The 14,635-nt window shown below is 42.4% G+C and overlaps 1 protein-coding gene, 1 non-coding gene and 1 pseudogene across 8 annotated transcripts in view; all 3 read left to right on the top strand.

Moving 5' to 3' along the window:
• PLEKHM3 (pleckstrin homology domain containing M3) overlaps positions 1-14,635 on the top strand; it is a 218,883-nt gene that overhangs the window by 6,815 nt on the left and 197,433 nt on the right. For 5 of the 7 annotated variants that reach the window (XR_010149857.1, XM_001140597.7, XM_016950392.4 and 2 more), the window contains exon 1: positions 8,317-8,707. The exons of the other annotated variants lie outside the window; for them this stretch is intronic. The gene's annotated coding sequence lies outside the window, so the exon portion shown is untranslated. Of the gene's footprint in view, positions 1-8,316; positions 8,708-14,635 lie in introns of those variants that run through there. 7 annotated transcript variants of the gene reach the window in all.
• On the top strand, positions 2,071-2,793 carry LOC107973902 (large ribosomal subunit protein uL6-like; annotated as a pseudogene).
• Positions 14,349-14,452, top strand: LOC112208452 (U6 spliceosomal RNA). The gene has a single exon (XR_002942937.1). It is a non-coding gene; the product is annotated as a U6 spliceosomal RNA (small nuclear RNA).

The following is a 14,635-nucleotide window of genomic DNA, read 5'->3' as shown; positions in this document are numbered from 1 at the left end:
AGAGTTCAAGCCCCTTCCATAATCCTGTTCTGTGGTCTTTCATTAGTCTTACAAAGGCGGGTTTCTGTCCCTGAGCAAGGAGGGGGCTAGTTTTAGGGAGGGACTATTATCATGCTTGCTTTCAAGTTAAACTATAAACAAAATCCCTCCCAAGGTTATCTTGGCCTATGGCCAGAAATGACCAAAGATAGTTTGAAGGTCAGAAGCAGGATGGAGTCAACTATGTCAGATTTCTTTTACTGTCATAATTGAAACCACAAAGGCAGTTTCACTCATCTATAAGCTGTTAATGGAGGCCTCTGGATAGTACTGACCATTATACAAGCCACCAAGAGTCAATGAACCTCATACCTAGAGGACAGTGAATTCCTTAGTAAATGCTTGTTTTTTCTGTTTTGTTTTGTTTTGTTTTGTTTTCGAGATGGAGTCTCACTCCGTTGCCAGGCTGGAGTGCAGTGGCATGATCTCAGCTCACTGCAACCCCTGCCTCCCAGGTTTAAGTGATTCTTCTGCCTCAGCCTCCTGAGCAGCTGGGACTACAGGTGCGCGCCACCATGCCCAGCTAATTTTTGTATTTTTAGTAGAGATGGGGTTCCACTATGTTGGCCAGGATGATCTCGATCTCTTGACCTCGTGATCTGCCCACCTCAGTCTCCCAAAGTGCTGGGATTACAGGCATGAGCCACTGCACCCAGCCAGTAAATGCTTGTTGAATGACCACATTCAAATTGCTCTATTAACGTCTTCTGTAAATTCTATCACTTATTCTTGATCTTTCTAGTTTAAAAAGCCTTGGTAGTTGGTGGTGGGGTGGGAAATCATTGAATAGTTAGCTTTGCTAATGGCTTTTCGCTTTTTTTCTGTTAACTTATTTGTAGAAGTGATAGTCAAAAGAGTTAAAGACATATATGGCCTGGCCATCAACTAATCAAAAAGAATCCTAGGCCACGCACAGTGGTTCACGCCTGTAATCCCAGCACTTTGGGAGGCTGAGGCAGGTGGATCCCCTGAGGTCAGGAGTTCAAGACCAGCCTGGCCAACACAGTGAAACCCCATCTCTACTAAACATACAAAAATGAGCTGGGTGTGGTGGTATGTGCCTTTAATCCCAGCTATTTGGGAGGCTGAGGCAGGAGAATCGCTTGAACCCAGGAGGTGGAGGTTGCAGTGAGCCGAGATTGCACCACTGCATCCAGCCTGGGCAACGGAGTGAGACTCCATTCCCCCCCGCCCCCAAAAAAAGAATCTTGGCCCTAATGTAAGAGCAGGGCCATTTTGCTCTTATATTAATGAAAGATGGGCTGAAATACCCACCATTTCAGCAAAATAGGGTCAGATATTAATCTTTTGTGTGCTGGATCTTAGGATGTGGGAGGTTTCTTGTAAAGAGACCTTAAGATACTTAGAGCGCTTAGAGACTGAAGCTAGTTACCAACCCATATGGAACTGTTTCAATATTTTAACAGCAGGTATGTCCTTGTGGGTGCCTTCCAGCTGAACAGCAGGTTCATTTATACTTTCAAGGAATAACTCTATTTGTGACTTCAATATTTGACATCCCCTATGCTTTTAATTTACCTAAAGAGACAAAGAACAGTAATTACACTATGTTGGTCTTAATAAATATCCTAATCATTTTTACTTGGGCTTATTTTGGGAGATGGGTGAGGTATACTTGGCTTGCAAATTTTAAGCTATAAATAGCACTAAAAATGTTCTGATTAAGTTTAAAACACTTTTGATGAGGTTTTTGTTTTGTTTCTTGGAAGACAGCATTGTTTTTTTGAATCCTGGCTTGAGCATTACTTTAGTAAATGAAGGCTAAAAGGAAAATACCTAATGAAAGTATATAGTAATGGCACTTCCTGATATGATGTTTAACATTTTTTAAGATCATATTCTAAGTACCATAATACTTGTGGAGGAAAATGCAAAGATGAACAAGATAGGGTGCCTGCCCTGCCAGGGATGCTGAAGGGGATATGATGGGGGAAATTTTGTATTTGTCAATTAACCTCAATAAAGCTGGGGAAAAAATCAATTAATTAATTAAAAATGGGGAACCTAAAGTTGGAAAAGAAGAGTTTCCAGGAGTGGGTTAAAAAAACAAAACAAAACAGGCTTTCTTGTTGTTGTTGCCACATCTACTGCAAGAATGAAGACCATTCTCAGCAACCAGACTGTTGACATTCCAGAAAATGTCGACATCACTCTGAAGGGATGCACAGTTATCGTGAAGGGACCCAGAGGAGGCCTGTGGAGGGACTTCAGTCACATCAATGTAGAACTCAGCCTTCTTAGGAAGAAAGAGGCTCCGGGTTGACAAATAGTGAGGTAACAAAAAGGAACTGGCTACCGTTCAGACTATTTATAGTCACACACAGAACATGATCAAGGATGTTACACTGGGCTTCCGTTACAAGATGAGGTCTGTGTCTGCTCACTTCCCCGTCAACGTTGTTATCCAGGAGAATGGGTCTCTTATTGAAATCTGAAATTTCTTTGGTGAAAAATACATCCCCAGGGTTTGGAGGAGGTCAGGTGTTGCTTGTTTGGTATCTCAAGCCCAGAAAGATGAATTAATCCTTGAAGGAAACAACATTCAGCTTGTTTCAAATTCAGCTGCTTCGATTCAGCAAGCCACAACAGTTAAAAACAAGGATATCAGAAAAATTTTGGATGGTACCTATGTCTCTGAAAAAGGAACAGTTCAGCAGGCTGAAGATCTAAGAGTTGTCCAGCTACAGAAACAAGATGCTGGAAGACTCCTAAGACCTATTTGTGATATTTAAATGATGCAATAAAAGACCTTTGATTTTGGGAAAAAATAGGTGTCTGAACTATAAAATGGGAAGAAAGGGGTATGTGGGAGATAAGTCTGGAAAGGTGAAGTGTCAGTCAAGACACTTTCAGTTGTAAATGTCAGAAACCAACACAAACTCCCTTGAGATAACATGGGCTTAATTGATAATAGAACTATAGGGTCTAGGAGGTGAGGTTAGCTCCAAGCCTGAGGAGATCCTGGGACTCAAGCAAGGTCATTATCTCTTACTCTCCCACCACACCTTCCCACTCCCCTCACACAAAATCTTCATCCCTCCCTTGGTGTTACTCTCCTCTCTCCTGTCACCCTCCTTCCCTTGTTCTGCAGACAGGCATTCTCACATGGTGGGAAAGATGGCCATCAGGGGCCTCCAATTCACATCCTTCCAGTCCTGTATCCCAATAGGCAAGGCTCCTTCTACAGCTTCAGAGATAAAAATTCCAGGGAAGGACTCTGATTGGGTGGGTCACATGCCCACCCTGGCTCAACTGCTATAGCCAAGAGACTAGGGTACTGTGAATAGTAGAACTGGCCTAGCATTGATCACATACTTACCCTGTGTCTTACAGGTAGGGGAAGTTCCCAAAGGAAGTAGGAATGCTGAGTGCAGAAAAACAGAGAAGTCCCCACACATAGGAGGGAGCCGATAATGTAGAGAGCCTCAAGGTCAAGCCATGAAGTCTGAACTCCTGGCAATAGGAGGCTGTTAAAAGTATTGGAGGCTGGGCGTGGTGGCTCACGCTTGTAATCCCAGCACTTTGGGAAGCAGGGTGGGGGGGGCAGATCATGAGGTCAGGAGTTCGAGACCAGCCTGGCCAACACGGTGAAACCCTGTCTCTACTAAAAATACAAAAAATTAGCTGGGCATGGTGGCAGGCGCCTGTAATCCCAGCTACTCGGGAAGCTGAAGCAGGAGAATAGCTTGAACCCAGGAGGCAGAGGTTGCAGTGAGCTGAGATCACGCCACTGAATGCACTCTAGCCTGGGCAACAGGGCTAGCCTCCGTCTAAAAAAACAAACAAAAAAAGTATTGGAGTAAGAAAGTGGCTGTGGATTAATAATTGGACTAGATAATCTTCTAGGTTTCATTTCATTCTAGTTTTGGGTGTTTTTTTGTTTTTGTTTTTTAAGACAGGATCTCACTCTGTTGCTCAGGCTGGAGTAAGAAAGCAGCTGGGGATTAACAATTGGACTAGATCATCTTCTAGGTTTTGTTTCATTCTAGTTTTAGGGTTTTTTGTTTGTTTGTTTTGTTTGTTTGTTTGACAAGATCTCAGTCTGTTGCTCAGGCTGGAGTGCAGTGGTATGATCATAGCTCACTGCAGTGTCCAACTCCTGGGCTCAAGTGATCCTCCTGCATCAGCCTCCTGAGTAGCTGGAATCTTGTGCCACCACACCTGGCTAATTTTTTAATTTGTTATTTTTTGTAGAGATGGAGTCTCGCTATGTTGCTTAGGCTGGTCTCTAATTCCTGGGCTCAAGTGATCCTCCTGCCTTGGTCTCCCAAAGTGCTGGGATTACAGGTGTGGGCCACTGCCCCCAGCAAACCTTAATTACTGAGCTACAGCATGACGCTCCATTCTGTGTTAAAAATCATTCTGATAATTGAAAGAGAGGCCTTCCTGAATGTTAGGGTATAAAGAAGTGAAAAAAATGGTTGCCCTAATGTAAACTATGAACTTTACATTACATGGGTGGTAATGATGTGTCTGTCAGTGCAGTTTCATTGATTGTAATAAGTGTACCACTGTGGTACAGGATTGATAGTGGGAGAGGTTGTGGGTTTGAGGAGCAGGGGATACATGGGAAGTCTGTACTTTCTGCTCAATTTTCCTGTGAATCCAAAATTGCTCTAAAAGACAAAAGAAGGCCGGGTGCGGTGGCTCACGCCTGTAATTCCAGCACTTTGGGAGACCAAGGCGGGCAGATCACAAGGTCAAGAGATCGAGACCATCCTGGCCAACGTAGTGAAACCCCGTCTCTACTAAAAATACAAAAATTAGCTGGGTGTGGTGGCACATGCTTGTAGTCCCAGCTACTCAGGAGGCTGAGGCAGGAGAATCACTTGAACCCAGGAGGCGGAGGTTGCAGTGAGCCGAGATTGCGCCACTGTACTCCAGCCTGGGCAACAGAGCCAGACTCTATCTCAAAAAAAAGAAAAAAAAAGGCAAAAGAAGATGGTGGAGCTGCTTTTAGCAGACAACCTTTTGAATGGAGATATGAACTTAAATATTTTACATTTAGAGAGGCAAAATGTTCCTAGCTGACATACAGAGGCCTAGCTGACATATAGAGCTCCTAGCTGACATACAGAGGTCCATGAGCCAGTGGCTGCCTAGCTGAGATTATTCTCAGCCCTAAATCTTTCAACCTTTTTCTGGGATCATCCCCTTAATTCTGGTGCTGAGGATCTGTATTAGTGAGAGTGAATAAAATCAGTCATTTTGCAAACACAGCTTTTTTTTTTTTTTTTTTTTTTGAGATGGAGTCTTGCTCTATCTTCCAGGCTGGAGTGCAGTGGCATGAACTCAGCTCACTGCAACCTCCGCCTCCCAGGTTCAAGTGATTCTCTGCCTCAGCCTCCAAGTAGCTGGGATTACAGATGTGTGCCATGACACCCGGCTAATTTTTGTATTTTTCAGTAGAGACAGAGTTTTGTCATGTTGGCCAGGCTGGTCTCGAACTCCTGTCCTTAAGGGATCCGCCTGCCTTGGCCTCCCAAAGTGCTGGAATTTCAGGCGTGAGCCACTGTGCCAGGCCAAAAGCAGTTTTTTAAATGCATTTTATGTCCCAGACTTCATGCTTAATCCATGAAAAACAATGACAAATCACAAACCCCTGACGTCAGACTTCAAGACTAGTCTGAAACAGTTTTTCTCAAAGGATGGTCCATGGATCACCTACTTGGGAAGCACTTGAGGACCTTGTAGAAATTATGGAATTCAGGACCCTAATGTAGGTAGATCTTCAGAATAAAAATCTGTGAATGTGTGACCCAGGAATCTGCGGGGGTTTTTTTGTTTTTTGTTTTTTTGTTTTTGTTTTTTTTTGAGATGGAGTCTCACTCTGTCGCCCAGGCTGGAGTGCAATGGCATGATCTCGGCTCACTGCAACCTTTGCCTCCTGGGTTCAAGCAATTCTCCTGCCTCAGCCTCCCAAGTAGCTTGGACTACAGGCACTGGCCACCACATCCGGGTAATTTTTTGTATTTTTCGTAGAGACAGTGTTTCGCCATGTTGGCCAGGCTGGTCTCAAACTCCTGACCTCAGGTGATCCGGCCGCCTCAGCCTCCCAAAGTACTGGGATTACAGGCATGAGCCACCACACCCGGCCTAGGAATCTGCATTTTTAACAGCATTCAAGAACCTTGACACTCAAAATGCAGCATCACTTAGGAGATCATGACTGTTGGAGAGGCCCCATCCCAGACTTACTGTATCAGATTCTGCATTTTGACAGAATTCTTACCCGTTAAAGTTTGAGAAACACCATCCTAGAAGATTCTGTTCCATGTGAATTTTTAGAACCACCAATCCAATGGAAGACTGACCTGTGTAGCACAATGTAATGGGTACATTTATAAAGGAACACATGAGATCCTCTAGGAGTGCATAAAAGGAGCAGGTTCCCCTGTCAGGCAAGGTTTCCAGAAGAGGTGTGATGTCATCAGCTTTTTTTTTTTTTTTGAGACAGCGTCTCGCTCTTTTGCACAGGCTGGAGTGCACTGGCTCAATATCAGCTCACTGCAACCTGCGTCTCCTGAGTCCAAACGATTCTAGTGCCTCAGCCTCCTAAGTAGCTGGGATTACAGGTCATGTGCCACCATGCCTGGCTAATTTTCGTTTTAGTAGAGACAGGGTTTCACTATGTTGCCCAGGCTGGTCGAACTGCTGGCCTCAATCAATCCACCCGCCTCGACCTCCCAAAGTGCTGGGATTACAGGCGTGCACCGCCATGCTCTGCTAATTTTTGTATTTTTAGTAGAGATGAGGTTTTATCATGTTGGTCAGTCTGGTCTCGAACCGCTGGCCTCAAGCGATCCACCCGCCTCGGCCTGCCTAAGTGCTGGGATTACAGGCACGAGCTACCACGCCCGGCCTTTTTTTTTTTTTTTTTTTTTAGAGTGAAAGTTTATTAAAAAGCTTTAGAGTAGTAATGAAGGGAAGGAAAAGAAGAAAAGAACACTTGGAAGAAGACCAAGCAAGTGACTTGAGAGACCAAGCACCTGTCCTGCTTCTTAAAGAGCAAAGAGAAATTAGCCAGGCTAAGTAAGAGGATGGGCCAGGAGTGAGAACTCTCATCAGAGGGAATCACATGTACAAAGTCCTGAGGCAAAAGAGAATACTGCAAGTATTCTCTTTTGGTAATTAAAACAAAACAAAACAAAAAATGTACCTCTGGCCAGGTGAGGTGGCTCACACCTGTAATCCCAGCACTTTGGAAGGCAAGGAAGAAGGATTGCCTGAGGCCAGGAGTTCAGGATCATCCTGGGCAACACAGGGAGACCTTGCCTTTACAAAAAAAAAAAAAAAGAGAAAGAAAGAAAAAAGAAGTTAGCCACGTTGTGGTGATGCGTGCCTGTAGTCCTAGCTACTCAGGAGGCTGAGTTGGGGGGATCCCTTGAACCCAGGAGTTCAGGGCTGCAGTGAGCTATGATTGTGCGACTGCACTCTGGCCGGGGCACAGAGTGAGATCCTGTCTCTAGCAAAACAGAAAAAAAAGTACCTCAAATTGCAGGGTTTAAAGAAAGCGTATTTAAACTTTGAATATCAACCAAAGGAAATTTTTTCTTAAAGCTTAAAGATTTGCTTATTAATCTTCTGGAGGGTGGGAAGAGGAATCAGAGTTTTAGATTTCTGTTTCATCCCTGACCCCTTTGACCTTTTTTTTTTTTTTATCATTCCTTTGTTCATTCATTTATTCAGATATATATACATTGGGCCTGTGCTAGGTGCCTACTAGATGGTGGTGAGTGAAAGTGAAATAGTGCCTGCCCTCAGGGAGTTTATAGGTGAGATGGGTGAGCGTGGGAAAACCAATAAAACTGATCAATAAGTGTGTACTTATAAAGTGAGAAAATGGCTAAGAAGTGTGCTGTGATGGAAAACACACAGGAAACTGCAAGGAAGGTCTGTCCAATCAGACCAGCATATCCCTGCAAAGCGACCACAGTCACTGCAGGTGGGATGTGGGCGGTCATACCAGGCAGTCCTGCCCGCGTGCACACACACGCACACCCTATTTTGCTGGGAATCCGCAAGTGGGGGTGAAGACCTCACCTCAAAACCACCCCTTTTCAACCTGCGTAGGAAAGGACAGTGAAAACGGATTTTCACTGCAGCCCCAAAACCGGAAATGAGAAGCAATCTCCAGAATAGTCCCACTTTTGGAAAGAACTTATTTGAGTAATTAATTCCCTTAGACAAGGGAGCTGCTAAAAACCAGCCCGACCCTGACATGTTCTAAGTGACATTTTCCAATCGCAAGCACCCATTTTGGCGTTGGGTGGAGCAGTGAGGAGACTCCACGACACACGCCATTGCTTTCACAATGTGTACAAGAGGAACTGTAAATAAGAAAGCAAAGAAATAAGGAGGCCTGGCGGGTGCGGTCAGGCCTTGCCTAGCTGCCGGGTCCCTCAGGCAGGGAAGACGCGTCCTCGCGGCCTGGAACCTTGTGTGTCCGGCTCTGGCTGCCCGGGCCGCCGGCGGAAGCATTTCAGAGTGGGACCGCGAGAAGCCGCTTGTAAACAGCCGGGCCGGGATGGTCCGCGCCCGGGCGGGCTGTCACTGTGAGGCGGGCGGCAGGCTGCGGGAGTCAAGCCCCCTCCAGGAGCGGACTGAAGGCCCCGCAGGTGAACGGAGAGTAGCAGCCGGGGCCCAGGTGAGCATCCGTCTGCTTCTGTGCTGCCTGGCCGGCCAGTTTGGGGGATGGGGTGGGGACGACAGCATTGTAAATATCCGAGCAGCTCCCAGGGATAGCAGTGATTTTGCTGTTTCTTGCATGCTCAGGTTTTTATTACGTGCTGGAGATTGTACCACACTGCAATGGCTAATGGGTGAGGGGAGATTACATGATGCATTGTCTGCTTATTTTTGTGAATCAGGTATGTAATAGGAGGAGAAAGTAGTTGAAATAGTAGGTGATCTTGTTGAGTGCGTTCTTAGTACCCCTGCCATCCCCGCCTGGGGATTATAAAACCAAACCCCAGCAGAGCTTTTAACCTACATCAGGCTGGGGCTTCCAGAAAACGATTGTTCTTTCTGTCGACTCTGTCCGTTTTTAATGTATAGTAAATGACACCACATGACTGATGACAAGCATGGTTTGGTCTTGTAGGAAAGAATTATTAAGCTAAAAAATCAAGATAAGAAAATCTCACACTCATCCCTTAAATAAAAATAAATTACTACTGAGATATATATTTGGATGACAAATTGAGACTGGTCTGGATGTATACCTTGCAAAGCAAGACAAATTTGAATTTACCAGGTTGAACTGAGATTGAGCCATGCTGTTGTAAACTTATTTAGAAGTTTATTTCTCTCTTCTTTTTTCTTCCTTGGAAGGGACCAGAGAGAAACAGCTGAATTTTTTTCTCTATATTTTAAGTAATCGTAGTGAGTTGTGATTTGTATTTATAAAGTATTTTATTATAAAATACTACATGTAAATTATAATTGGCATACTTAAAATACAAGGCAGTTTTTGACTGACTGACTTCAAGAAAATGCCTTAACAAAAGCTGGGCTATATATCTAGTCTCTAAAAATATCAGTAGACATTTGTAACCTTGGTCACATAGTCTTTTAGACAGGAGACGAATATTAGGTTAAATTGCACCTACAATAGATAGATATACATAGAAGAAATGATAAATTCCTGATGAGTTTTTCTTTACAATGAATATTTTTACAATGTCATGGTTTATAGCAAAAACTATAAAGCCAGACTACTTCAGTTTGAATTCCTGCTTGGTCACTTCCTAGTTGTGTAATCTTGGGCAGTTTACTTAGCCCTTCTGTTTCCTAATCTGTAGAATGGGAATAATAATAGTATTGACCTCATTAGGGTTTTTATTATTGTTATTGTTATTTTATTTTATTTTATTTTATTTTGAGACAGGGTCTTACTCTGTCATTCGGGCTGGAGTACAGTGGCGTGATCATGGCTCACTGCAGTCTCGACTTCCTGGACTCAAGCGATCCTTCCACCTCAGCCTCCCTTGTGGCTGGAACCATAGGCACAGGCCACCACACCTGGCTAATTTTTGTACATTTGGTAGAGACAGGGTTTCGCCATGTTGCCCAGGCTGGTCTTGAACTCCTGAGCTCAAGGCTTAGAACCATACCTGGCATATAGTAATTGCTATATACATGTTTGTTAATAAATATATAAAATAAAAATATGCCAGTGTTGAAAGTGGAATGGTGATTACCAGGGCCTGGAGGGAGGCAGGCAATGGGGATTTGTTGTTTAATGCTGCGGTCCCCTGGTGGTTTTTGGCACCAGGGACCGGAAGACCATTTTTCCACAGAGCGGGTGGTGTGGGGTCGGGGAGTAGGGGGGTGATAGTTACGGGATGAAACTGTTCCACCTCAGATCATTAGGCATTAGTTAGATTCTCATAAGGAGCGTGCAACCTAGATCCCTCGCATGCACAGTTCACAATAAGGTTTGCGCTCCTATGAGAATCTAATGCTGCTGCCGATCTGACAGGAGGCGGAGCTCAAACAGCAATGCGTGGCTGGTCCATCGCTCACTGTTGTGTGGCCCAGTTCCTAACAGGCCATGGACCCGTACTAGTCTACAGACATGGGGGTTGGGGACCCCTGGTTTAATGGGTATAGAGTTTCAGTTTTGCAAAATGAAAAGAGTTCTGGAGATTGGCTGCACAACAATGTGAATGTACTTAACAATACTGAACCGTACACTTAAAAATAGTTAAGATGGGGCTGGATATGATGGCTCAGGCCTGTAATTCCAGTGCTTTGGGAGGCTGAGGCGGGGGCATTGCTTGAACCCAAGAGTTGGAAGTTAGTGAGGTATGATTACACCACTGCACACCAGCCTGGGCAACAGAGCAAGACCATGTCATTAAAAAAAAAAAAAAAGGTTAATATGGTAAATTTCATATTATATGTATTTTACCACAACTTAAAACTTTTAAATACCAGTGTTAGCAAAGTTATGTTTTCAAAATTTTATTAGCATGCTGCAGCCCCATTCATAGTTAGTTGCCTTTGCCATTATGGAAATACAGCTTCTGGCAGTCATCAGTAAGATTCATTTTCTTAGTAGATTTGTGTAATTGAGGTTTAATTATAAAGAACACAAACAAATGATAAGAAACAACACCTAAGACTGTGGCAGGCAAAATTCTAAAAATGTCTCTCTACTAAAATTGCTGTCTGTAATCTGTGAAACCTGTGCATATAATAAGATATCACTTTCTCGATTATGTTATGTGGCACAGTTGAATTCAAAATGGTGAGATTTTCTGGGTGGGTCTAATCTAATCACAGGAGCCCATAAAAGTTGGGAGCTTTCTCTGTCTGGGAAATTGGAGAGACTTAAAGTAGGGGAAGGACTCAACATGCTGTGTTGCGGCTTCGAAGGTGGAGAGGAACTGTTGAGAAGGAATTTGGGCAGCCTTGAGGAGTGCTGGAGGCCTAGAGTTGCTGAGGGTGGCCCCAGCTAACAACCAGCATAGAAAGAAATGGGGACCTCTGACATAAGCCACAAGGAACTAGATTCTGTCAACAATCCCAATAAGCTTATAACTGGATTCTTTACCTGAGTTTCTATTAATAGATAAGAGCCCAGCCTGGCCACCACCTTGGTTTCAGCCTTGTGTGAGAGACTCTGAGCAGAAAACCCAGCCAAGCCCATCCAGTCTTCTGACCTTCAGAACTGTGAGAAAATAAATAGGTGTTGTTTTAAGCTACTGAAGTTTGTAGAAATTTGTTATGCAACCATAGAAAACTAATACAGAAAGAAAAATTGAAACAATAGCAAAGTATCATTTTTTCCAAATCTCAAATTAACATAAATTTTCAAAAATCCTCCTCAACAGTTAGTGTGCAGTGCAGCAGACACTTGCAAATGCTAGGAGGGATGCACACTTGCTGTAACCTTTCCGAACAGCTCATTGGTGAATGTATGAAAAGCCTCAATGATGCTCCTACCTTTTGACCCAGTTAATTCCACTTCTAGGGTCCATCCAAAGGAATTTATCAGAAATATTTTAAAAGTTAATGTTCAAAGATGCTCAATATAACTTTATTTAGAAAAAAACACGTGTAATAACCTAAATGCCCCAAAACGGGAACAAATTATGGTGTCATCAATAGATACAGTGTTATATAGACACTAAAAAGGATTTTTTAATGAAGAAGTTTAGCAGTGTGGAAAGGTGTTACCAATGATTGCTAGGTGGGGAAAAGTGCGTATCTATAGTAAGCTCTGAACTATGTTTAAAAAAACAAAATCTACATAAGGGCTGAAAGGGCCACAACGGGGCAGCGCTTTTTTCCAGTGGAGGGTGAATAGGCATTGTTTATTTTGCCTTTTATTCTCTTTTGTATTTTCAAAATGACAAGCAATGAACATGTAGTACTTATTTATAATCACAAAAGTCAATAAACATTATTTTAAAAGCTGTTAAGTCTCTACATTGTGGGGAATACAATGACTATAAAACATTGTACAGTCAAGTACTGGAGATAATAAAATCCATAAATAACGTAATTATGTGGCAGAAAGTGATTTTTTAAAGAAAACAAGATATAGAAAACAAATTATTATTGAAAAGATTGAAAATAAAGTTGGAAACTTATTTCTCAGTAGGGTAATAAGTGAAAGCTTCCTGGTAGAAGGATCGCTGAATGTCATATAGAAGTAATAGAAAAAGGAGGCACATGGCTGAATGTTCATTAAAAGTATTTGTTTTCTCATAGATTGATGGATTTAGGTTTTGGGCTATGGACCCAGGTTAATTATACTAGTGGAAAACAACTGTGAAGAATATGTAACCATTTACAGAAAAAAATGGTGCCTGATTAGGAAAACCAAGCTGGTTCTAGCCCAGTAACATCTTCATTAAAAAACATCCAAGGCTAATATTTACTGAATATTTATGAGATACTTGACATACTCTATTACAGTTTAATCTTGTATATAGCCTTTGCTTAAGACTTGAAGTCATTCATTTACATATTTAAAAAGTAGGCAGATAGACAGGTGCTAATTTAATTACTAGTTTCAAAAGACCTGACTTTAATGGGAACTTGGAGAAGGTTAGATTGGGCAGTTTTTTTAGGATTCTTTATCTCTAGTCAGTTTCCAGCAGCATCAAGCTACTGCTGCTGTTACTTTTATTTTCCCATTGTCACCCTATCCTATTTCACCTCACCCTGTCCTCCAACACCCCTAGAAAAGTACAGAGAGTGTCTGTGGCCCCATTGGTTGCTGGCCAAAGGCTGATTTGCTTCAGCAAATGTTAACCCCTTAAAATAAAAAGTCTGGAGGGATATCTAGCAAGGAGTTGTTTTTTTCTTCTTGCGTTCTCCTTTCAGAGTACATTTGGCATTTGGTTCATAAGGAACTGAACTACATCCTAGCTTGGAGTTTCTGATGCAAGCCAATTAATTCAGAGAACTCAGTGCTGAGTGAGAGCGTGATAAAAATGACCACCAGCAATAAATTCCATGCATTATGTTTGCTCTGTTGCATTGGCTACTGTGGGATCATACCAGACATTGAAAAACATGCATAATTTGCCTTTGTGCTGACAAGGTAAAAGTTTTATTTGTTCCATAAGTAATTAATCTTGATGACAGTATGAGTTATAAGCAAAAACCAAAGTCAAAATATGGAGGCAATTGCATTAAGATGTCAGGCATGCTGTTTTCATTAACATTTTGTTTGTTTTCATACACTCATTAATTGTTAATCTGAGTTATGTGGTTCAAATAGAATCCTTCAATTATATGCCACATTTATGACCATGGTAGAGATTTACTTATCCAGTTCTCCTGACTAGTGTAACCAGTTCATAATTCAGTACAAACTAAAGCTCTTCTGTCTCGCATTAGCCAGTTTACCTGTGAATACTTACGTAACTGGGAAATTGTTAAATGTCCACTTCACCTTGTGTTCTGTAGGTGTGATTATATAAATGTTGATTTTTCAGTCACAGAACAAAAAACATGTGTTGCAGGTTAGAAACATCAGAAATATAACTAGCAGATTTTTTGCTCCAGGAAATTAGCTGAATGATCTCCTCCTACATGTTCTTGATCCACTTTTACCTGCACTATAACTTTTCCAGAACAACTTCTCTTCCACGTTCAGGGATTCATTAATTTGTTAATTCAGCAAGTAAGGATTGAGCACTTGTTTTGTGCCATGGCACAGTACTTGGAGCTAGGAATGAACAAGACAGGCACAGTCCATGCCTTCATGAAGCTTACAGTCTAGTGAGGGAGACAGACAGTAAACAGGCCATTTGAAAATAACTTGCGTGCTCACTTTGGCAGCACATACATTAAAACTGGAACAACACAGAGATTAGCATGGCTTCTGTGCAGGGATGACATGCAAATTTGTGAAGAGCTCTTTCAGATAATGTTAAGATGTATATGGTTTATACAAATGGTAAAAAATTATAAAGTTAAAAAAATAGCTTGAGATGCATAATAATGGAGGAAATCTGGGTGCTATGGGAGCATATAAGAGGCCATTCAAAATGGACCTGGAGGTCAAGAGAGATGTGATTCCTCGTCAAGGACTGGACAGCTGAATTAGACT

Source organism: Pan troglodytes, chromosome 13, assembly GCF_028858775.2.
Source record: "Pan troglodytes isolate AG18354 chromosome 13, NHGRI_mPanTro3-v2.0_pri, whole genome shotgun sequence".
NCBI lineage: Eukaryota > Metazoa > Chordata > Mammalia > Primates > Hominidae > Pan > Pan troglodytes.
This window is presented reverse-complemented; position numbering and strand designations above follow the sequence as displayed.